The sequence below is a fragment of the Protopterus annectens genome, chromosome 1.part2 (genome assembly GCF_019279795.1).
Source record: "Protopterus annectens isolate FY-2018-M chromosome 1.part2, PAN1.0, whole genome shotgun sequence".
Lineage (NCBI taxonomy): Eukaryota > Metazoa > Chordata > Ceratodontiformes > Protopteridae > Protopterus > Protopterus annectens.
In genome coordinates, this window is record NC_056727.1 from 72,588,448 (window position 1) to 72,613,050 (window position 24,603).

Sequence of the window (24,603 nt, forward strand, 5' to 3'; positions counted from 1 at the left end):
TCCAGTTAATAGACAACAGTGTAGCAATGAATATTTCTGGGTTAAATTTTGAAAGGCTGTGTGTTACTTTATATGTATGCTGTTTAACTGGATGTGTGAGATGTCTAGTCATATAGCTTGGGAGATGATCAGTAAGAGAGTCTGACATTGCACCTGTGATGGAGTATTTGCTAGGGTGTGATACTAGGAGCCAGTCTAATAGGGAAATTGATGTCTTGCTATAATGTGTGGGGGTATTAATAGTTGTGTGAAACCATATACATTCATGCTAGGTGTAGGGGAGTTAGAGTTTATGTTCAACCAACTGACATTCACATCACATAGAAGTATTGTATTCTTGTGGAAATGTTATGGATATCCAGTGCAGAACATCTTTCAGTATAGCTATCTTGTCACCAGGAGGGATGTAAAGAATGTAATACATATTTGTTTATAATTGTTTATTTTTAGGAAAGCAATAAGAAGCGCTTCTGAACTGAATTTTGGTATTGGTTTGCTGTAAAGGGAAATTTGGCAGGTGTTGGGAAATATTAAAGCAATACCACCATGTTTCACTTTTTATGTAGTTGTTACAGATATTATAGCCAGGAGGTATAGCTTTGGGGTCGTTTATGCTGGGTTTAAGCCAATTTTCAGTTGCAGTGAGAACGTCTTGCGTATGTTGTGTAATCCAGACATGTAGTTCAGCAGTTTTATTTCTTATCCTTCTACTATTTATAGCAGTAAAATTAGATCACCAGGGTTGGGGATTGGATGTTGCTGGGTTAGAGAAGCATGTGGGAGAGAACTATCTGTGTGTTCACTGTGATAACTGGGGCCTTGATTAGGGGTGCATATCTCCTCCTAAAAGGATTTTAGTATATAGGGAAATTATGCTTGCTTGTTTTTTGGAGAAGATTCTTCCACTTAATTTTGTTTTCGTATGAGTTGAAGTGCAGTTATTCTGTATTTGGAATAGAGATAAGGGGCAATATTAAACAGGTTTGGTGCAATGTGATGAGAGTGTAAAAAAGAAGTATGGATAAGTGCTTGGGACAACGTTGGAGAGATGTTGAGAGATATTATTGAGCCATTGTAGGATGACAGATGGCACACTAGGAGGAGAAGAATAGAGGATAAGCTGAAGAACAGCATAATTAATTACAGGAATCTGTATTTTATAGATGGCAGGTAGTGGGGAAGTAGCCATGAAGAAAGAAACAGGAAGTTGCAGGACAACAGGAGATTCAGTGATGGTGGTTCTGAGAGCTCATAGCGGATAGGTAAGAAGAGAAGTATTTTCTATAAAAGAAGAGAGAGTCAGATTCTCCTGCTAATGCAAGGAAAAGAGGGGTAGGAAAGGCTAGAATATTATGATGAAGTCAAAATAAGATGAAATAAGGGTTTATTTGGCAAAAGTAAAAGATGAAATGTGGAATAGATAGGTACCTTTAGGGAGGGTAGTGCTTATGACTGGATACTGTACAAAGCAGTATGGGAGGGAGAACGATAGTTGGGAATGGGGATAAACCTTAAGTGGCGATAGGGAAGAAGGAAACAAGAAGCAGTAGTGAGGTCATCTGTAGCCCGTGTGCTTTGTTTACACAGTCTTACTCTACATCATGTACACGTTCATAGGTGGTTACTATCCTACTAGCTCAAGAGACACTTTAAGGCTAGCCAAGCTTACCCCAAATTAAACAAAACTTTGCTGACATGTATCGATACCCAAATGATTTCAAACTTATGATGTAGGCTTGTAGTCATCATGCATGAAACACTATTTAATTCTTTATGGCATTGACATGAAGAGGTCTTTGAGAGAGTGTACCACAAGACAGAAGAGCTGTACGCAGCTCTGTTTTAAGAATAATATATGTATAGTTTTATGCTATAGTCATTTTGTCAGCAATTCAGTATTTTGAACATTTGATATATTTGGTGCTTGCAATGTTAAATAAAAGTTTTTTATTCATCAAGATTTGTAGCAGTGGACTTTAAGAAATTATACTGTTTAGATCATGCTGACTTGTGATTACAAAATGCTGTCCTCTTGACATACAGTGGATATGTATATGTACCCTTCTACTGACTGATACCTTTCTACAGTGAGATCCCTTTAATGCTTTGTAAGCTCTATGCAAACCATGGCTTTTGCTGTAGCAGGCAACTGAGTAAATGCCAGGATAATCCTACTAGGACAGCTGGACTTTATTTGGTGTGTGTACCCAAGAAGACTGAATGCTGTAATTAAATCAAAACGTGATTCAACAAAGTATTAGTTTAAGGGTGTACACATTTATGCAACCAGCTTATTGTACTTTTTTATATTTTTCCCCTAACACAGTTGTTTGTTTTTCAATTGAATTGTAGAGGTTATAGGCCACACTAAAGGTGGGAAAAGTTTTGAAGTGATTTATTATGGTCTCATTTTTTTATATTACAAAAACCTGGCATTTTAACTGGGGTGTGTAAACTTTTTATATCCACCGTAAGTGTGCAGTTGAAGAACTGAAATTTCTATAATGAGTGAATTTAATTTATGGTATGAAAAGAAACTGATTTTATATAATCATCTGACTCACTACTCATTGTTATAAGGCGACTGTCTCTGACTCCTGCATAGACAGCCCACACATGATGAGCAACTCCAGTATCATTAGCCCAACCAAGGATAAGGACAAATGGCCAGAGTCTAATTCTATCATCCTAAAGTAAAGAAAGAGCAAATGGGGTACAATACATCTCTTTCATGATGGGCTAAAGAATGAGGAGACCAGTCCTCACTTTACATAAAGAAACCCCGAAAAGGATATGGGGATATTTACACAAACTCATACATGCCTTGTGACAGCTAGTAACCAGATTTATCATGATCTCTAAGTAACCCTCCTTAAGGCTTTCCAGCCTCCACCTTTCCTCAGAGCTACACGTGCACCTAGCTGACAAGGCTCTTCATGTATTTAGCTATTATGGACTCAAAGAACAGTGACAGCTGAGACAAATAACTGTGAATCAGACATTAAATTATGGTAAAGAATGATACAAAAAAGTAGAATACGCAGCACTGCTTTAAAAAGGTTAAGTATATGATCAGTTATTAGATAACTGAATATTATATGATGTGTGATGAATTTAATTTTATATATATATATATATATATATATATATATATATATATATATATATATATATATATATGTACATATATATATATATATATATATATATATATATATATATATATATATATATATATATATATATGTATATACACTTTCACCCCATAGATTTTAATAATGTTTGTTGTACTGTTCATTGTGGTACTTTTATGACAGATAATTCATGTAAAATATCTACTTGGGCTTAAATGATGTTGATATTGTCATTGTATATCTAAGGCCATAATTCTTTTTGACCATTTCTGAACGCAATATAAATATGATCTGTACACTAATTCATGTTTCATATTTAATTAATACTTTGACATTTTTCTCTGTTCCATAATAAATATGGAGTGAAAGAGTTAACAAATGCCAGTTTAAATTGTTTCTTCCCCTACTGCTCTCATATACTAGATACAGATAATAATTGTCCAACTTTTTTAAATCAGAGAGATAAGGCCTGATCTCTATTTGGCTCCATATTTGAAGTACCATTCCCAGTTGCCCTACCTAGTACTGTTAATTGTGTATTTCTGGCACTCAATGGAAGGCTAATTTAGCTATAAATGGAAAAGAAACAGCACTGGCCTTGGATTTTTGGCAGTCAGGACTTTAATTTCACTCTATTTTCTAAGCAGACATTAGTGACTCTAAAACTAATATTCATTGTTTGATGAGACATAGCGACCTTGGCATTTACTTAACCTTTTGTTTTATATACAAGGCTAAGTCAACCTAAACCTTTCTCTTAATTAATATCCTTTTTTCCTATTCTTTTCTGCCATTATGCATTGAATAAGTTATGCATACTATTATGTATGTATCATTTGAATGAAAATAAATTAAGATTTTTCTCTGAGCAAGCCTAGTCTAATTCCCTTTCTTCCATAGATCAATAATTGTCATACACATTTCATTTAATAAGAAGCATTTTATCAGTCTTCTTGTATTATAGTATCTGTGGAGTTTTTGTTATTTGCATTTCAGTCTGGTTTAAAGTTTGTTTATTGTGTTGAAGTCAAAATAATTAAAATGAATATTAAAATGAATTTAGCATTTGTATAACTTGAATATAAATCTTTTCTTTTTCAATAAACTGTGATTACTGATTTTAAGGCCTGTAATTCTTAAATTGTTCAATAATTTCATTTGCAAACTTCTGACAGCTGTTGTATGGTTCCTGTGTCAAATAAGAAGTCTTTTGAAGAATATATGCTGCTATAGTGTTGACAAATTATACTTAAATTATATGAAACACTATAACTACCTGGTTGTCAGCAATCTGTTGCTTCATAGCAGCCAACCAAACAAGGTTAGGATTCTTTCTCACATTGATTAGAGAAGTAATATAAATTACAAGACGCAATACCCATTTAAAGTAAAGGAACCCAGTTTGCCCAACAATATCACTTATATTGTCATTGAAGGAGCAGATAAATACTGATAGACTTACTTCTCATTACATCACACTGTGAATAAAAAATAAAAAATAAAATAAAAAATAGAAAAAAAAGTGTGCATAGATGGAATGACTGAATGTTGGCAGTCCAGAGAAGGAAGCCCTACCTTAAAATACTACTCACATATCACTAGTTTTGAAAACGAATGCCTTATCAGGGAATAGTGTGTAAATTAAATGATGTATGAAGAAGTATTAAGCTGCAGTACCACAAGCATAGTAGCACATCAGATATGTACTGTATTGGAAATATTCAGTGTACACAGTTTTATCTTTGACTGCATTAAGGGATGCTAACATTTATGATTACAGTATGCAACTATAGAAAAAAAACTATACATGCACACACACACAAACAGGCACTCACACGCATGTGCACACACGCCCATGCAGGCGTGCGCGCACACACACACACAAACACACACACACACACACACACACACACACACACACACACACACGTATGATTTTATGTGTAAGACAAAAAAAAAATAGAAACTCAGAAAAAGCGCTCACATCCTGTTCACCTGTGTAGGAAAACCCAGACACTGACTTTAGCTTTTTCACCTTTATTGTAGAAAATACAATTTCAGAATAAAAACAAGTTAAAATTCCTACTGTGTTTTATAATTATACTGCTGCTGGTGACATGACACTAGCATCAAACCACTTTTTTCTTTCAAATTCATTGATGAATTGCAATTTAGTTGTTTGTTTGATGTTAACATTGTCATTTATATTAGGAGGGTGGTTGATTTTCAACTCTAATTGCCAACACACCTTCCAAATGTCAAGCATATTTTCAAAATCAGCACATTGCTTGTCCTGTGCAACATAATCCTGTACAAAAATATGAAATTTCGTGACTTCTTCACAAATGGGAAAGTGTCTAAATAAAGCATTTCCAGTATGCCGATTCATCATGGTATGCAGATGTTCCATATACCCCCTGTGTCAATCATCTTGGTGTTTTATCAAAATAAAATGAGTCACATGTCTCACACTGTGCAAGATAAACAACAAAAATGTGATGTAGAAAGCAGAATGTCTGTCTGTTTTTATGGATTTCTTATAAATGTGTACAGTACTATATGGGCTGTTTTTCATGAACTTTCAGTATTTGAAGTTACCATAGGGAATGGTACCATGAGTTTGATTGAATCATTTTGGTCTTTATAGTTTTTTCATTCAAATAGAGATTAAGTTTGGGCCTTACGTATCTGAGTCAGTCCTTGCCACATTTTACAATTTTCTATGTGCTTCTAATAACTTTGTAACAGTCCGACTGTCCATTGAGAGATTGAGACTAAGTGTTGTTTGTTTAGAGAAATGTTCTGTAAGTTTTGCCATTCCATTAACTGATTTTGGGGGCATATTCATGATATTTTTCTTATTTTTCATATTACTTACTTCCTCAAAGACCCTAAACATCATACTGCTACTGTACCCTTAATCACTAAAATAACTAAGTTCTTATGGAAAGCAACCTCATCAGAATTAAGTTGGGTACTCTAAGGGCCTGGATTTTTCTAACGTAATCCTTCATGAATTTGGATGACTGCTGTCCACCTGAGTGTATGTGTTACTGAATGTAGGTTTTCTGTAAATATTTGTTTGAAATCCATTCTGCTCTTTGTTAAATGTTAAAATTATGTCCAAAATGATAGCTTGGTGAGGGCCACATTGCTGTAAAATCCAAGAATGTAGTGGATCTGTTGAAATGACTAACAACATCCTCTGCCTCTTATTCCTGCCAAAACTGATCTATGTATCAGCCATAATATTTTATATGCTTCCAGAAACAAGACTTATATTATGGCCATGTTTTCTAAGCAATTCAGTTAAAAATTATCACATGTGGGGAATACTGCTACCCTCATGGCTACAGCTCTAACTTGCTGATAGTAATTGCTATAAATGAACAACAAAAAAAAGCTTTTACTAAACATTAGATCCAAACATTTACATAATACCTCTACTGACCTGTGACTGACAAATTGGATATAATACAAAAAATGTCCTGCCATATCTAAACCTTCTTGTTAAATCACAGAATGTGAGTTTTTATGTCAATTGCCTCAAATAAAAAAACGTACTTCAAATTCAATATTTCTCCTTAGCTCGAACTGATGCCGGGAATCTCTACTATAGGAGCTGTCTGTTTGCACCCACCCATTTAACTTTCCAGCTGCAGAAGTGATAGACCTGATATGGAGGTTAGCAATGGATTTCTGGACTTTAAGCCAAAAATATAAATAAATGGATTAATACAAAAAATAAAGATGGCATCACTGGTTTCCACAGTAAGATAATCATGTACCTCCAAATCCATTCGGTCATTATGCAGTATTTCACATAGCACCCTGTCAATTACTCAGTATACCTTATTTGTGTCATATAGCCGTACCCCCTTACAGATCTCAAATTGTAACAATGAGGGACTCCTCATATCACTTCTCAAAGTCAACAATAGAAAGTCTTAATGTATCGCAGCTATATGTATATATATATATATATATATATATATATATATATATATATATATATATATATATATATATATATATATATATATATATATATATATATATATGTCTGTGTGTGTTCCACCTGTTAACAAGATTTCAAAAGATATTCCCTACTGAATCTCTCATCAGATTCAACAAAAACCTATTATGCTGGATGACTTACATAGCCAGTTAGCTGATCATCAGTGCCATTCCCTTAGAATCAAGTAACTTATGCGGCTTTATACAGTTATTCACCTCCACCACTAGAATCAATAGACGGTTGACACAACTTCAGATTGGATCCTTATCAACAAACCAAACACAATTTGATCTTTTGGATATCTGACAGACACAGTAAGTGACCACCTTCCCACCTGTGCAGTCAGAAACTGCAGCACCAAATCCAAAAAAAAATTATAACCAAATAATTATTGCACAAAATGTAGAAAAGGCATTTTTATCAATACCCTAACCCAGTATAACTGGAACATATTAAAACCCGTGCTGCTTGACGCGAGCAGAACTTTTCTAAATATTAAAAGCCCAGCTCCTGCATGACTAAAAGGAGCCAAATCAAACCCTGCACTATGGCTTCCTAATAAAACGAAAAACACTATTCTTTGTAGAGACAAAGCCTTGAAAGGATGGCATAAAAAGCAGAATGCAAAATAAATTTCATTGTTGTCACTTGTGAGTATTCCCTTATTACATTAGGATGTATATGCCTGGGGTGCATACTATCAAAGGACAAGTTACTATTTTTCCAACATCCTTTTCAGAATAGATAGATACCTAATGCATTAAGAGGCCAATACATGAGAGCCTCTAGGCTATGCACACAAGAGGAAGCATTTCATGAAAATATTGATTTATTGAGTCAACATTTTTTAAAAAGGGGCTATAAGAAGGACCTTCTGATACAGCATAAGGAGAGGGTGGCCAGGGATAGAAAAACCACTGCTGCCCCATATTTCTCTAGAAGTACTTCTAGTGCACATAAGGATAGGAGCTTTGTTAGTAAACTCAGATTTGGTTTGAAGTACACAAATGATGTAGGCTTAGGGTTACCACCTGCCCCACTTTGCGAGGAACAGTCCCTCTTTGGGCAGTTGTGTCCTGCTAAAAAATTGTAAAAATGGGAAATGTCCTGAGATTTTACAACAAAATTATTTCCTATATTTTATGTAATAGTTGCCTACAACAGTTATTTTGTATCTGAAACACCTAAATGTTATAAGAAACAGAATAATCAACTAAAATGCTACAAGAATAAGATTTTATTTAGGCAAAAAAGTGAAGTTCTGTCCTTTGCACTGGGTATGTTTTGGCCTCAAAATCTGATATTTGTAGCAAAAATGTCCCACTGTGGGCATTTAAAAATATGGCAACCCTATATAGGCTCTGTATGTAATATTATATGAAAAAACTGGGGAATACTCACAAGTGACAACAAGACAGCTGAAAGAGTTAGGAACAATGCCTCTTTTATGTATAAAAATTGTTTAAACCTGAAAAGACTACTGTGCACAGGGAATTGTAATACTAGGTCAAGTAACTTGCTATCTACCAGACTTGGTACATACAGTTGCAGACATTGCAGAGCTTGTACATATATTTCTCATGAACAAGTGTTTAAACCTCCACGGATGAAATATATTTTGAGTCCCAGATTCTATGCAGATTGTAGTACAGTAAATGTGATTTATTTAGCCACATGCAAGTCCTGTACAGGATTCTATGTTGGTAAGACCAACAAGAGATTAAAAGATAGAATTTTTAGTCATTCTTATGAGATTAGGACTTGCAATATGAACAACGCACAAGCTAAACATATTAAAGAAAATGTTGGACATGAGTTTGTTTTTAGAGTACTACAAATAGTGCATACGGGTCACTGGGGCGGTGATCTCACTAACTATACTGAAACAGTAGAACTTAAATGGATCTTGAGGCTACAGGCCGATAAACATCCTGGTATTAATGCTTGTGTCCCTTTAAAACCTGTATTAAAAGGGAGGAAATTGGTTTCATGAAGTGATGAATTAACAAACCTGATTGAACATCTAACTGTTTTTAAACTGAGGGATTTTGTGTTTTTATGATCTGAAGAAATATTGGTTTTACAACGTGAAAGCACTTATCTGGTCCATTTTTACAAATAAATACTTTTACTGTGTGAAGCTGTGGTACTCCTGCCAATTTTTATGCTTTACATAAAAAAACAGCTGACTGTTTGTAACTGTCATATAAATGTACGCTCATGCCATGCTGCTAGTTTAAACACTGTTTCCTTTACTATTTGTGCCATGAGACTAGAGTACTTAAGAGTCAGCAGCATGGCTGCACTCATTTTTGAGCTTATGTACCTCATAGGTAGTAGTCTGAATTAGATGCCTTCCATGCTTGAAGGGCAATCTGCTTAGATTGTTTGAATGCTCCAAAGTAACCTTTTGCCACTGTGGTAGAGTGTTTCTAGTCCTGTTTCCCTATAAACAAGACTTTGGCACATCATGATCTCAGTGTGATTAAGTTACTGCACAAACAGGAAAAAGCCTTGACTACTCTTCAGAACTATTAAACTCGTATGAAAATGTAATTCCTCAGACATATATTTATGTTTCTGCATATCTGAACAGAGTGAATAGGTGAAATGGATTCTGTTGCACAGATCTTTAAACCAGATGTGACAAGAAATTATGTTGTTTTGTAATTGTAACTAAGCAACCAACAGGAATGTAAGCACAGCTGAATGGTATTGGCCACACACACACACACACACACACACACACACACACACACACACACACACACACACTCACACTCACACTCCATCCCCTTACCTAACTCTTATCCTCATATTTGTGTCCTGTTCCTCATGAAATGTGTGGTTTTCTTTTATATCACTGAAATGATCTCAGGACTGAAGTCACTAAATAATTTTATACGTTTCAGTTTCATACTTAATATCCTTCAGAAAATGCATCTTAATACAAGCCCTGTTACTCTATCATATTTCCAAGTTTAAAAGAACAGTATTTAAAATCTGTCCCTACTTTTGGCCATTGTACCCCCCCCCTCAATTATGTCAGGCTTTGTCCAGATTTATTGCACTAAAAGTTGAGAACTATGTGTAGTGTCACAGAGATGCTTTTCACCCAACTCAAATGCAAGTGGGTGAAGCACATGTTTTGGACACTAGTACAGTAGTGTTACAAAGTAATGGAGCATAAGACACAGGAAGAGCAAAGCAAATCATGTCAACACTATATTTAAAGATAATAACATCAACAGTGCTGCGGTAGCATTGTCGCCTCACAGTAAGACGCTGTCCAGTTCGATTCTCAGCTAGAGCGTCTTCTGCGTGGAGACATGCGTGAATGGGCGTACCTTCGTTGAAGGTTGTGCGTCAGGCCTGGCAAGCCGGTATGTAAAAATCAACTGCCAATCATTAGCAGACCGGAGTTCTGCTGTGGCGACCCCTAACCAGAAAAAGCTGAAAGACACAAACAAACAAACATCAACAACACTGCAAGTGGTGAATCATAATGAACTTTGCAAATATCAGTCACACTCTATGCACATGTACTTACCACCTATTGTAGAGAAAATATTTTTGTATATGACCATAACTTGGACAGGGCTTGAAAGTTTTACAGTCAACAGCTCATGGCAAATGTTCATCTCATTTGTGCATTTGCAGTGTAAAAGCAAGAAGAGATCAAAAGCAAGATGAGATCTTTATAGGAGTTAACCAAATGTCCGTGATGGATGTATAGGCTGAATCTTTCCATCTGAGGCAATATCAGTGTTAACAATGGGCGCTACTTGGAAAATCCAAAATATCTCGTATCTCATCAAACATCCTCACTATCAGTGTAGCCAAATGATTTTAGATAGAGGCAGTGGTGGCTGGTGACTTCAAATCAAAGCGGGGCTGCAGGAGATAGCTGAATGGGTGGGGTCAATGGGAAGGGGTGTGGCCAACTAGAAAGGGGAGGGGCTATGCTCAAAACCAAAAACTAACTAAATACACTGCCCTGGGTGCCAAACCATCATTATGAGAGTCCAGTCAAGACAAAATGAAGTGCAGAAGAATAAAAATATTTCAATACGTTGGCTGCATGACAGCTTACTTAATATCTAGATGGAAACAAAAAGGTTGTGAGGCATGGAAAAATAAATTTCTTTTTAATTACATTAATGGAATGCCAGTTGATTGATTCATAGATTCATACTAGGTTAACTGCCCTTGCGAGCCATTTTAAGCCTAGACAATTATCCCCTGTGAGATTCAAACCCTGTACCTTGTGTTTGTAAGACAAACACCTTAACCATTAGGCCACCCTCCCAACAATTAAGTATAAGCAAAACAAGCAGCACTCAACTCAAACCACTTCTTGCACTGCAGTTTTAATTATAATTTATATTAAATTATAAGTACCAAGTAACATGCTGAGAGTAGAAATCTCTGATGCCCCCACTTGTAAAAATGTTTCTTATCCAAAAAAAGACTTGCTGCCTGACAGCTATCTACTTGTTTCATGGGGAAAACATCATCAAAGTAAAAAATGAAAAGCAAACAAGAAATAAGCTCAAGATACATTGCTTAAAAGGATTACTGTACAGGTTATGGACCACACAATTGTCATTCTGTTTAGTTTACAGGTAAAGCCTGCAGAGATGACTGGAAGTCTCCAAGTGTAATGAGCTTCTTAAAATAATGTAATCCTGTCCTTTATTACAAATACTATCATATGCATTTCAATACCTGAGGCCTATACATTATCTAGTTAAGTATTCTCTACATGGCAACAACAGAAAGGCTTTCAATGTAGGCAATTCTTTAACAGTATGCTTACTAAAGCTTACTTGCATCTTACGATCTCAGCCAAGCTTACCTGATGATGGTCATTAAAGTATTGCTACTTAAACACAGAGCAACAGGCACTTTGAGTAATAAGCATAAATCAACAGTACAAAAAATATGACATAAACCAGACCACTCTGCAAAAATCAAGGACAGATGAAAAGCCACTCTAGTACTTGTGTCTACCTTGGATGGGGGGGGGGATACTCTGCACATTTACACTGCATAACTACTCCTTGCCTTGCTTCGACACAACCAGAGTCACTACATGGGGGAGTGGGGTGCAACAAGTATGTCACAACTTGAAATGTCTCTGGCTGACTGTGATGGCCCTGACACTTTTGTCATAACTCTCAACCTCAGAGCAAGAAATCTGGACAAAGCCATACAAAGAAGTGAGACAAAGGCCCAAAAATAAGGACAATTTTTTTTTAAATATTGCTCTTATAAACTTAGAAAGATAATAGAATAGGTCTTGCATTAGTATGAATTTTCTGAATGGTATGAAATCTGAAACTCAAATGTCTGTCATTATTTTCTAACTTCAGTCTTTAATGATTTGTCACTAATTTGCCAAAAAAACCCACAATTTTATGAAAAATGAACCAAAAATGTGATGTAAAAATATAAAATAGCCACACGATACAGCTGGGAACCTGTCAAAGAAGGGACACTTTAATATTAGTACTGTTAACTTGAGTAGCTGACAAAATAAAAGAATCTACATGCATTTCTGAAATAAAAGTAATCTATAACTCTGATTATTACAGTTATTTCTTAATTGTAAACCCTCCATGTTTTCTTCCAAAATTGCTGTTTTGCAGAGGGATTATTAGGGGAAGAGCAATATTTTGAGCCAAAATCAGGGACAGTTGAGAGGTTTGGCTATGCCTAATTCTATAAAGCAATGTATTTGCATGTACCTCTCAACCTGTTAATGCAATAAATCTGGACAAGGCCAAATATATTGGGGGAACATATAAACAGTACTAAAAATTGCTCTTGTATAAACTGAGACAGTTGATAGAACAGGTCTTACTTTAGCATGCATTTTTCTGAAGGTTATGAAGTCTGAAACTCAGTGTGTCATTATTTAGTGACTTAATTCCTAAATGATTTTGCCAGAAAACCACAAATTTTATGAGGAACAAACCAAAAATAAGAAGCAAAAATCTATTCATTCTTTGAAAATCTGGACAGTTGGGAGTTATAGTTCAGATGGGGCTGTCTTTAAGTTTGCCGCGCTTCCCCCTCACAAAATCATGGAGCCTCCCCCTGGAGCCATTCCAATGATCCATTACTTGGCTATTTCACTCCATTTACCATAAACACTAATGTGCATACTGATTTACTTCTGTGATGATTTGGACTTCATTTGAAAGTTTTATTTTGCATTTTACAGCACAAACACTAAGACATCTGCTAAACAAACTTAGCATTAAAACTTATCTGCCCTTGAAACTCACATTCATTGAAACAGCATTGAAATCCACATTCAAAGAAAATACATTTTACCAGTGGCAGATACAGATTAATTCTGGGCTGTTTTCAAATCATAGGCCCCTTGCATATGAAACATACATGTGCTCTTTGATAGACCTTCCTATTGTTTTGAACATTTTTCCAATAAACAATGAAACAAAATGCATGCACCAATAATGACAAAACTGCCCAGTTCAGAACATTTCCATCATAAGTCTACTCAAACTTCTACAGTCCACCATTATCAGGAAATATGCACAATTCTACAGTCCACCATTATCAGTAAATATGCACAATTCTACAGTCCACCATTATCAGTAAATATGCACAATCTCTGAAGTAAAAAAGTCATCTAAATAATTCCACATTAAATAAATCTGTAACTAATGAAGAGGTTGCTGCTAGCAAACACCTTTATATTTCATGGTTTCATCGAAAAATAAAGCGTCTGATACCCCTGAGGAATAAATTGCCTATATTACATTAAAAATGATAAGCTGGTAATAGTGCAACAGGAAATGGATGGCAAACTGATAACAGGCTCATAGCTAGTATCATAACTTTTTCAGTACGGCAGCATTCACCCCTTGTGGGAGTAGAACCAACAACCTTCTGCATCAAAAGCAAGTACACAACCTGTTGTGCTATTAACAATGCAAGCTGACTTAGCATAAGCAGCACTAAACATCTCTTCCCCTGCAGCTCTCAGCTCCTTGTAAAATCTACTCAATACTCAACTGCATCTCAACTTCGAAGCACAAGAAATCTGGAAAAAGCCAAATTTATTGGGGGGGGTGTCAAAAGGCCAAAAACTAGGGACACATTAAACATTACTTGTATAATCTTGGAAAGTTGCTAGAATAAAAGGCTGTGTTACCACCATACATTTACTGCCAAGGTCCCTGTGCAAAAGAGTCAGAACAACATACCACTATGCCAAATCAGCTGCTTTGTGAAAGAAAAATGTTGTGTTACCACCATACATTTTACTACCAATGTCCCTGTGCAAAACAGTCAGAGCAACATACCACTATGCCAAATCACCTGCTTTGTGAAAGAAAAATGCTGCGTTACCACCATACATTTTACTGCCAAGGTCCCTGTGCAAAACAGTCAGAGCAACATACCACTACGCCAAATCGGCTGCTTTGTGAAAGAGAGGAAGACTGAAACTTAAATGGCTATCATTTAATGAATTCAGTTCTCACCATAGCAGTCAACCTCTTAGCACAAAACACCTGGACAAACCCAGTAATGAGGGAATACAGCCCTCAAACATATTCAGTGAATTCAGTTCTTGCCATAGCTGTCAACCTTAGCACAAAAAAACTGGACAAAGCCAATGATGGGGTAATACAGTCCCAAAAATAAGGACAAATTTCAAATATTCATCTCAGAAAATTGCTTAAATAAAAGGTTGTGTAAAAGGTTGTGTTACTATGCATTTTCTGAAGAATATGAAGTCTGAAATTCAATGTTGATTTTACTTCTGAAGGAACAAAAACAATTTTCAGGAGAGGCCCAGGGAGAAATACTGCAGACACATGTCTTTGTAAAATAGCAGAACACCAGAGCAAATCCACACAAACACAGGGATGAGATGCAGACTCCACACAGAAGGAACCCCAACTAAGAATCAAACCAGAAATCCTATAGCTGCGAGGCAACAATGCGACCACTGCACCATCAGATATGCAAGGAATTAAACATACAGAAACCTGAAGTCTGAAATTCAAATGCCTGTCAATTTTATTTAACATTTGTTAATCAGGAAAATCTGACTTGGAACAAAAAAACAATTTTCAGCAGAGGCCCAGGAAGAAATAATACAGACATGTCTTTGTAACATGGGAGGACACAAAAGCAAATCCACACAAACACAGGGAGAAGATGCAGACCCCACACAGAAGGCACCCCAGCCAAGAATCAACCCTGAGAACCTGCAGCTGTGAGGCAACAATGCTACCACTGCACCATCAAATATCAAGCATTGCAGTATTTAGAAACCACAGATATTATGAGGAACAGATCAGATCACATATGAGGCAAAAATCTGCAATTTTTTTTACAAATGGTGGTGGGTAGGGAATTCAGGTCCTTAACACCTGCATACAAGGTACAGGGTTCAAGCCTGAGTATCTCTACCCACCACCATTTGCTCTCTCTAGCCACCAGTATATAGTAACTTGGGCATTTCACACACACACACACACACACACACACACACACCTAGCCCAGCGACCAACACACAGCCCTTCACCTACCTGACTGACTGAACAGCAAGCCACAGACTGATTCAAGTAAGCCCAGCGACCACCCGAACAGCAAGCAAGCGACTGAACAAACAGACTGATCCACGAAGCCTTTGATCCAGCGACTGAACAGCAAGCAAGCCCACAATCCAAACACCTACCCGAAGCCCGCGCACTGAAAACGTCCCGCGAGAGCAGCTCAGTCCTCCTCATTGGTCCTGACTGCAGCTGAAGCAGTCCGGAGCTCCTCTGTTCTGTGCGGTCATCACCGCACAGATTCCTGCTACCTCACAGCAACGATTGCTGGGTACCTCTGTGTCCATATCAGGACTGCTGGTAAAGGCAGTCTTTGTTTTTATGTTTTACAGATTTTTTTTTTGTTATTTTCTAGGTGGGAGGGCTGCAGTCTGGCAGTCCGATAGGACGAGCCGCCCCTGGATAGAGGGTTCCCTTTTTGAGAACATTGGCTGCCCAATGTGACTATAATTTCTTTATTTTTTATAGGGGGTATTCTCAAAATGTATGCACTGACTCTGGTGAGGAGATTCCACAAATGCTATGACTGGCATAGTCTATAAACTCACTTTCAACACTAATGTTTTGTCATCAATTAATCACGGTGTACAAAAGATATACTATTAATTTACTCTATTTTCTGAGACAACCTTACAGAATGAGCTTATACATTGACTGAACTTTTCTTACAAAGAACATTCACTACTTCTCTACTGACGTTTACTTTAAACCAAGTTTTCAAAGACTGAACATTGTCATTTAACATGAAGCATTAAAAGGAATCCATTTCTGTCTTTCAGTGAAATAAATAGCTCTAGCTTTCCCTTTCAAAGAAGGAGGAGATGTTTTGAAAGCATAGGATAAACATGTTCTAGAAAGCAGAATGTGTAACTGAAAATCTTGCCAGAAGTTTTTCCAGTTCAAGTGAAACCTAGAGGAAAAAGTAGAGTGGATGCCAGTATTTTTTCTTGTATGTATTCCTTACTTGTAATCTTTTAACATCCTTGTAACTTTAAGCCAGTCTTCCCATTAATTTAAATTGTCATCTATTTTGATAGAGGTGATTCCCCCATCAGATGAGTCACCTCCACACCTAAAGACTACCAGTAAGTCTCTTTCCACTCCTTATGGGTCATTCAAATTATGTACCACTGTCTTAGATGAATTACTAATTTTTTTGAGAATCATTCACATGATCCCACCTGCATACCTCCTAAAAGCCTAGCATCCAGTTCTTTCCATAGTGGAGAAGGAACTGTATAAACCTGACATAGAGGGAATTCAGACTTACAGGTTGTGAGACATTTCCCTGCAGGGACAATTGGTTGGCAAACCATGAATGGATTGCAATTCAGCTGCAGAGAGCTGCATAAGTGTGGAAAATTTACTGTGGTCACATAGAAGCACACAGATCTAAGCCCACAGCTGGAATAACTGTACAATGAGTGAGAACTGTCCAATCTGTATATCTCATGTTGTTATCAGGATGGCTCTGAGCTCACAGCTGGAATAACCATGGAATGAGTGAGAACTGCCCAGTCTAGATCTCTCATGTCATTACTAGGATAGCCCTGAGCCCACAGCTGGAATAATCACGGAATGACTGAGAACTGCCCAGACTGGATCTCTTATGTTATTACTAGATTAGTTCTAAGCCCACAGCTGGAATAAACATGAAATGAAAGAGAACTGCCCGATCTGGATCTCTCATGTTGTTACTAGGATGGCTGTGAGCCCACAGCTGGAATAATCACGGAATGAGTGAGAACTGCCAGATCTGGATCTCTCATATTGTTACTAGGATGTTCGGCTGTGCTGCAGCAAGAATAAAATTGGATGGATTCCAAGAGAGAATTCCAGTTTGAGGGAATGCTTTCCTGTAGGATAGTAATTGTGTCTATGGGTGTCACATAAAACATATACTGGAACACAAACATGACTACTGCAATGTACCGGGTTTTCTTCATGAAAGTGCATACTTTTATACATTTCATCTACATAAGCAGGTACTGTATACTTACTTCAACTGACACATTAATAAAGACATTGTCCATTGAAAACTGCATTTTCACTACAACTGGCATTGTCCTCTGGGCATCTTTCTGCAGATATGTATCATATTACCTGTTGTCTCTAGGGTCCTTGGGGTCATCTACATTGTTTCCCCCTTCACAAATTATTTTTGGCTGTAGAACAGTGCTATATGCTTCTGTCTGCCTACATTAAATATGGAAGAACCACACAACTGCAATTCAGCCATCTCTTCCCAATCAATTTTCTACAATGGTAAATGTCCTAAAACCTAAAAGCCTGAATCTGTAAAAGGTCCTAAAGGCTTAATTAATATCTATTTTCTTAGCATGTTCTCTGGCATGAATCAAGGAAATTGGTAACTAAATTTCAAGACTAGAAATTTTGCTGGTTTACTGCTGGGGCTCAATTTCTTTTAGCCAGCCTTTCATGATGCAGCATTTCTAAACTTAATTTAGTTGTACTATATGCTATGTGAACACGTTTGGAATATCACATTAACATGTTTAAATTTCTTGAATTCTTCCCAGAGGCATAGAACCCCAGACTTTGCTGACTTGTTTTCCTTCTTCTCCCTGTGATGACTACCCACGGGCTGACTAACCATATATTCCTTTAATAACTCCCACTATACCAAGGTTAGCGTAGATTTAGGTGATTCATCATAATAAACAGTTTTGCTTCTTTTAAAATATTCAAAAGACATGTTATTGGTGAAATTCAAAGTTCTATTCATCATGCCAGTTTGAGCATTCTGGCTGTAAATGGCTCAATTTGCAAATATGCAGCTAAGCAGTGTGTTAACCTACATGTTTTTTTAATGATATACACTGTATCTGCAAGTATCTGTGCTGACCTATAAACATGTTTAGCTGACTGCCCACACACAAAGGTGGGGTATGAATGAATAACTGATCTTCTGGAAGTACTTACATTAATAAATCATTTAGCACTAATCCATCTATAAAATGCAAAAGCACTTTCTGTGGGTTAATGTGAGTTTCAAAGCTTGGATTTGTTGTAAAGGCACTGATTCAAAACTATATTGTAATCATCTCCTGTTAAAACATGTTCCGATTCTCCTCTCCCCTTTTAAAACTGGACAGGTCTTCAAACAATGCAGTGGCAAGGTCTGAAAAATCTTTTTTTGGATCGATATGGAGAGTTTAGCATCCATATCTCCTGGGAGGATGAGACATTTCCTAGCAATTATTTTCTAATGTGACCAGTAATTCCCAGCTGAGCCTGTCATGGATCATTAATAACATACCAATAATTATTAAATATCTAAATATATGCCCCCAATGTGCAAAGAATCAAACACATTAATATAACACTAATAGCGTAACAATCTGCAATAAACAGTAAATTGTCTACATAAAACCAGTAAGTGTAGTCTTAGTGCTGTTTAATGTGCAGTGTGCAGCAGCAGGGTATAGTCCATGCAATATGAGGTCATCTGTGGGTACTTCTGTGTGAAGCCCACCTTCAGGTGAGAATTACACCCCAAGCAGGCAGTGCTTGGAAGGTCTATACACATGTTCACTGTAAGAAAGAAAAAATATTTGTTAATCACTTAAACCTGTTAACCATGGCTAGGCTTGAAATTTCCTGTCATTTGATCCTTTTGAATTACTCTTAAGTGTCCAAATATTTTTGAATTTCGTATGTGTGTGCAACCTTCACAGACTGCATTGTAGAGATCCACTCTGGACTATTTGTTGAAGGCTCAGACAATTCATCCACTGCCTCACACTCCTATAAAAGTAGCCCTTCATATCTACTTGCTGTTGGTACCTCTAGTGCGTCTGATGGAAACTCTGGTGTGTGGTCAATTTACAGTATCTGCTATCTCTGGAATTGATTGGTTCCTTCTTCAATTTGCACTACTCCTGGGATGTTTGTGCCAGTTAATACATTTGATATTACTGCATACCTCCTTAGGTCCATACAGATTTTAAGCTTGTCTTCGTTATATGCTAAAAAGCCTAGTTCTTGTTTCCCCAGTTGCACATGATTCTTCACTTTCTCCTGTAATTAAGCACCTTGTAGAAAAATCATGGTGATATCTGAGGCAGAATACATTTTGAACTTATCACTCACTCAGTGTAAAACTCTGCCAGATAATTAAGTATCCATATTGTTATTACAACATAGTTTTTGAACATTGGTAAAGGATCTCAAGGAAAAGTGGTGGAAAAGGATAATGGTGTGGCCAGGTGTGAAAAGCATCACCTCTCGCTTACAAATCTTAAAATATCCCTGAGGTTCAGAAAATGAAAAATGAATTAGCATGGTTTAATGTAAACACAGCTTACTGGCTTTAATGCCCCATGTGTCTTCTCAGATTGCAAGGACATAATCAAGTCTTAGTCCCCAAGACTTTAGGAAGATTCAGCTGGGAGAAACTAATTAGGTCTGACCTCTCAGAATTTTCTTTCAGACCATCTAGATGTAGATAACATTGGTGCTGTCTCTTTTCTATATCTTCCAGTTTGCTTTTCATTGCCTGATTTCTATATGATGTTCTCTTGATATCACCTGGTGGTCGTGCACTTGACTGGTCTATCTTGTTATCTCAACATCTGTGTCATTTATTTTGGATGCATTCGTTTCCAAGTCCTCTTTGTTTTGACTATGTCCTTCTTTATTTCAGCTATGTCCCCCTGAGCCTGTGCAAACAATCCTGCAACTGATGTCTTGTGCATCCCAGAGCGCCATTGAGTCCAGCAGTGTTGTCTCAATGTGCAAATATGTAATCATTATTAAGGATAAGTGATTGCTGCTAGGTGACATTTACATTGAATTTTATCACTAACAGTCAGCCAAATGTGCATTTGAGCTGCAGATTTGGTCCATACCAGTGGATCACTCTTTAGGATTATCTACACCATGGGTGCTACCTCTGCCCCCAGATATAGTGCAAGTGTTGATGAAAGAGGTCTGGAACAGACTGAGGGAGCTGCATGACTAAGGAATGAGAAGATGGTGAGGTAAACTGGGAATAGCAGATATAACAAACAATAACAAAAGTTGAGTTAAAAAAAGCTGTTAAAAAATATGTTAGTATTTGTACTTACCAAGCAACACAGATCATGTTGGAAATGGCTGAATCCCCCATGAGAGAAGACAGAAAACTGAAAGAAGGAGCCCAAGTCATGCCCTGTGCAAGCTGGGTTCTTATTACATTGTAGCAGGAGACAAAAACATTGGATGGCACTCAAACTTTCTTTCAGATTATTCAGTTAACTTACACAGAAGAAGAAATTTTTATGAGAAAATCTAGCATACTTTAAGGAGTCCTTGGCTGAGCCTTTAGTTGATATTTACCAATAAATTTGGTCTGACCTCAAGATGAAAAAGGTTAGAGTATGGCTCTCCAGTGGAAGTCCAGGAATTAATCAAATGTGAGTTTAACTGTGGTTACTGCAAAGGATGCTATCAACATAAAAAAACGTCCAAAGTCCAGAAATGGACTTGCAAATCAACTGAAGGCCTTGGGTTAGTCAAATGTAGTCAAATATAGTCACTGAAATTCACCATAATCACAAAAAGTGCTAAGCAGGAGAGCATGTGGGACTAAGAGAAGTGGAAACTGGAATCACTCCCAAAACTGTGATCTGCAATAGACCAAAGGCATGGAGTACCATTATGCTTGAATGAGATAGATTGAATCCAAGCAGGCGGGAAAGGTAGCTGGAAGGACATCTGCAAAGAATACAGGAAGAGAAATTGGTATTGAACCCAACAAACTTAAATCACCAATATACAACATAATGAGGATGAGGTAATAGAAAAAAGGTTAGTAAGGAAACACTTGAGCAATAACAGGTAGACAGGAAGTATTCCTAAAATGGGTCTTCAGTTAAACAGGAGCCTGGACAATAAGAGGAAGGAGAATGCATCAGCCAACTATGCAAGACACAGGAAGAATGAGAAAGGGATGCAGTCAGAAATGGAAAATGTTTACACGATGCTATCTAGTGTGACATGACTTCAACAAATAGATGTTCTGGCTCAGGAATATATAGAACCTGTAAGCCCTGCAGTAAGATCTAGCATAGTGTACTACTGAAGCAAAAAAAATGTGTAGTGCTCAAAGACTGCAGAAACCATGAGATAATCCTGTATTTTAATGTTGCTATATAAGCCTAATTTCATAATACAGTAGAAGATAAACTGATATGAAATTCTTTTTTTTTCTGTTTGTGTAGACAGCTAAATGTTGATTGCTTTTTTTTAATTATGAATATAATATGAATCCACATGTGAGAGCAAGGATAAAATTAATGGAGACATTATATGAATGAATAATTTGTTGTAAAATGTTCATTTTAACCTTAGCTATTATGCTATAAATGAATATTTCAATCCAGACCATTTTTAGGTTAGATTCAAAAGATGATCAGTATTTCTAAATATGCCCCAGGATACAGCAAGCAGCTGTACAGGAATAAGTTATTCCTCCATGGCAGGGACCGTTCCCGTACAGCACGGCAGCGTGCCCTGCATATACATAAAGGTGTACTTCCTTTGCTGTTAAATGGACAGGGAGCTATGTACAAGTGCAAGGGATGTGTCTGAGAGCAGAGCTCTCACAATACACACATCCCTGCACTCCAGAATTGCCTTTCAGCAATTAAAAATGAGGGAAAATACTCGTAACACCCCCAACCTATCAGGAAAACAAAAATCAGTGGTCAAAGGCATAAGGGACAGTTGTCCCTACCAAGACAAAAGTTATTTAGGATAACACAGGCAGCATAAGCACATAGCGCACACCTTCCACCCCATCAGAATAAGTAATGTGGACAAAGCCAAAAGGGACAATTGTCCCACAAAGCAGAAAGCTGATAAAATAACAGGTTTAGCATTAGCAGGGATACTTTGAAGGGTATAGATAAAATAACACAACCAAACTTTTTTTTTTTTTATAAATGCAATAAAGTTTAAGCATAGCTGCGTGGGTGTGCCCATTGCTTAGCTACATTTAGTCCAGCTTAAACACCACAGCAAGTAAAATAGCAACAGACATCCAACACAAGCAGTATTGCAATAGTGTAGTGGTTAGAACGTTCACTTTATGAGCAGCCATTCCTGGTTCGATCCCCATTGTAATCAGTTCACATTTTACATGTGAAAGCAGCACATAAACATTTTTTTTAGTATTACCTATTAAATAACATATATTTGTTAACCAGAGTACTGTATTAGGTCCAGATGTGAGGTGTCAGTTTAATAAAGTTGTGAAATTCCATATAAATGCAAGTGCTCCATACAGTATAGGCACACTTGAATAAATGTAAGGAAACCACATTGAGGGATGTCAGGGACAGTAAACAAATTTATAATATGTAATGAATGATGCATCAATGCCATACAGCAGATAGTCTATGAAATGAAAAATAAGCAATGCTGAGCATTGCACAGCTCTGCTTACCAGGTGTAAGCATTGTATAAATAGGACTGCTAAGCAATGAGTAGCCAAGCTAAGTGGATTTGCCCATTTTTAAGCTGTGCTGAACCTGTTCCTTTAAGCAATGCCAGCCTTAGCTAAGCAGGTTTGCCCATAGCTTAGCTTCGCTCAGCATATTCAAAGCCATCCAATCATGGCAAAGGGTGGGAAATATGCCATATTTAAACCCCACAGGCAGGAATACAGCTCATAACTAGTTGCAGCTTCCCACTGTAGGCAGGATGGCTGGAGTCAGAGAGGGATTGTGCTTCCGTGTGCAGTGTTGGGGCATACAGGAGTCCAAGGTCATGGTAGGACTCCTGGTAAAAAAACATGATGAGAAACTGCTGCTGGGCCAGTACCAGGGCTCTCAATATAAAGCAGAAGCTTGGGACTGTCTCGCACATGATCTCACCAGTGCCACTGGTATCCCTTGGACTGGTGAGCAGGTCAGGTATGACTATGCCAACTTGAAGTGGAGAAAGAGGGAGGTTTTGGACAAGTGGGTCCAAGAAGCAAGGCAGAGGGGTGATGTCCCAGCAGTGTCTAAGAAGTCATACCATTATTGTTTACTAAAGTACAGTGTGTGTATGTGATGGATAGGTATGCCTAAATATGTCTATTTTTTTACAGCTGCACCTGAGCGGGCTGTGAATCAGGAAGCCCATGCATGTAGGCTGCAAAGGCTGCGTTGCAAGGCTGGTGAGTAACAATCCTGCTTGTAGTAGTCATACCAAATAAATATAAAGTAGTAGAAAGTCATCTGGCAGTATAAAAACCATTGTATGGGTTGTACCAAATATGCCAGACAATATGGCAGTAATAGTCCCATATAGGTCATATTTAAATAAAACTGCAACTGCCTGGCAATAAAGCTCTAAATCCTGGACTGGTTGTGTTTACTCTGGTATTGTCTGACATTTATTGTTGCATTCTCTGAATTGTAATGTTATATTAACCACTGTTACCCACATTGTACTACATAAAAATGTCTAGGAATGTCTGTATAAGACTGGTGTAAGTACAAGATCAGATTGTACAACCAAGAGAGATTTAGACAGAAAACACTGAAGAGATAGACAGCAATATCCAAATAACACACTCTACTGTGACTTAAATTGTTGGATTTGTAGCAGACACAGCCATGGTCCAAATCCTGGGAGTGGTAGTAAACTGTATGCATATCATACCTCTCAACTGTACAGATTTTTCAAAATGTCCAGATAATTGGCTCAAAACTTCTGCCTGTTCCTCTGTCCCCCTGGCAAATAAGTGATATAATCTCAGAATTGTAGTCATGAAATAATAACATACATTTGATTTTCAGACCTCAAAACCTTCAGAAAATGTATATGAAAACAAATCCTGTCCCTCATGCAACTCTCCAAG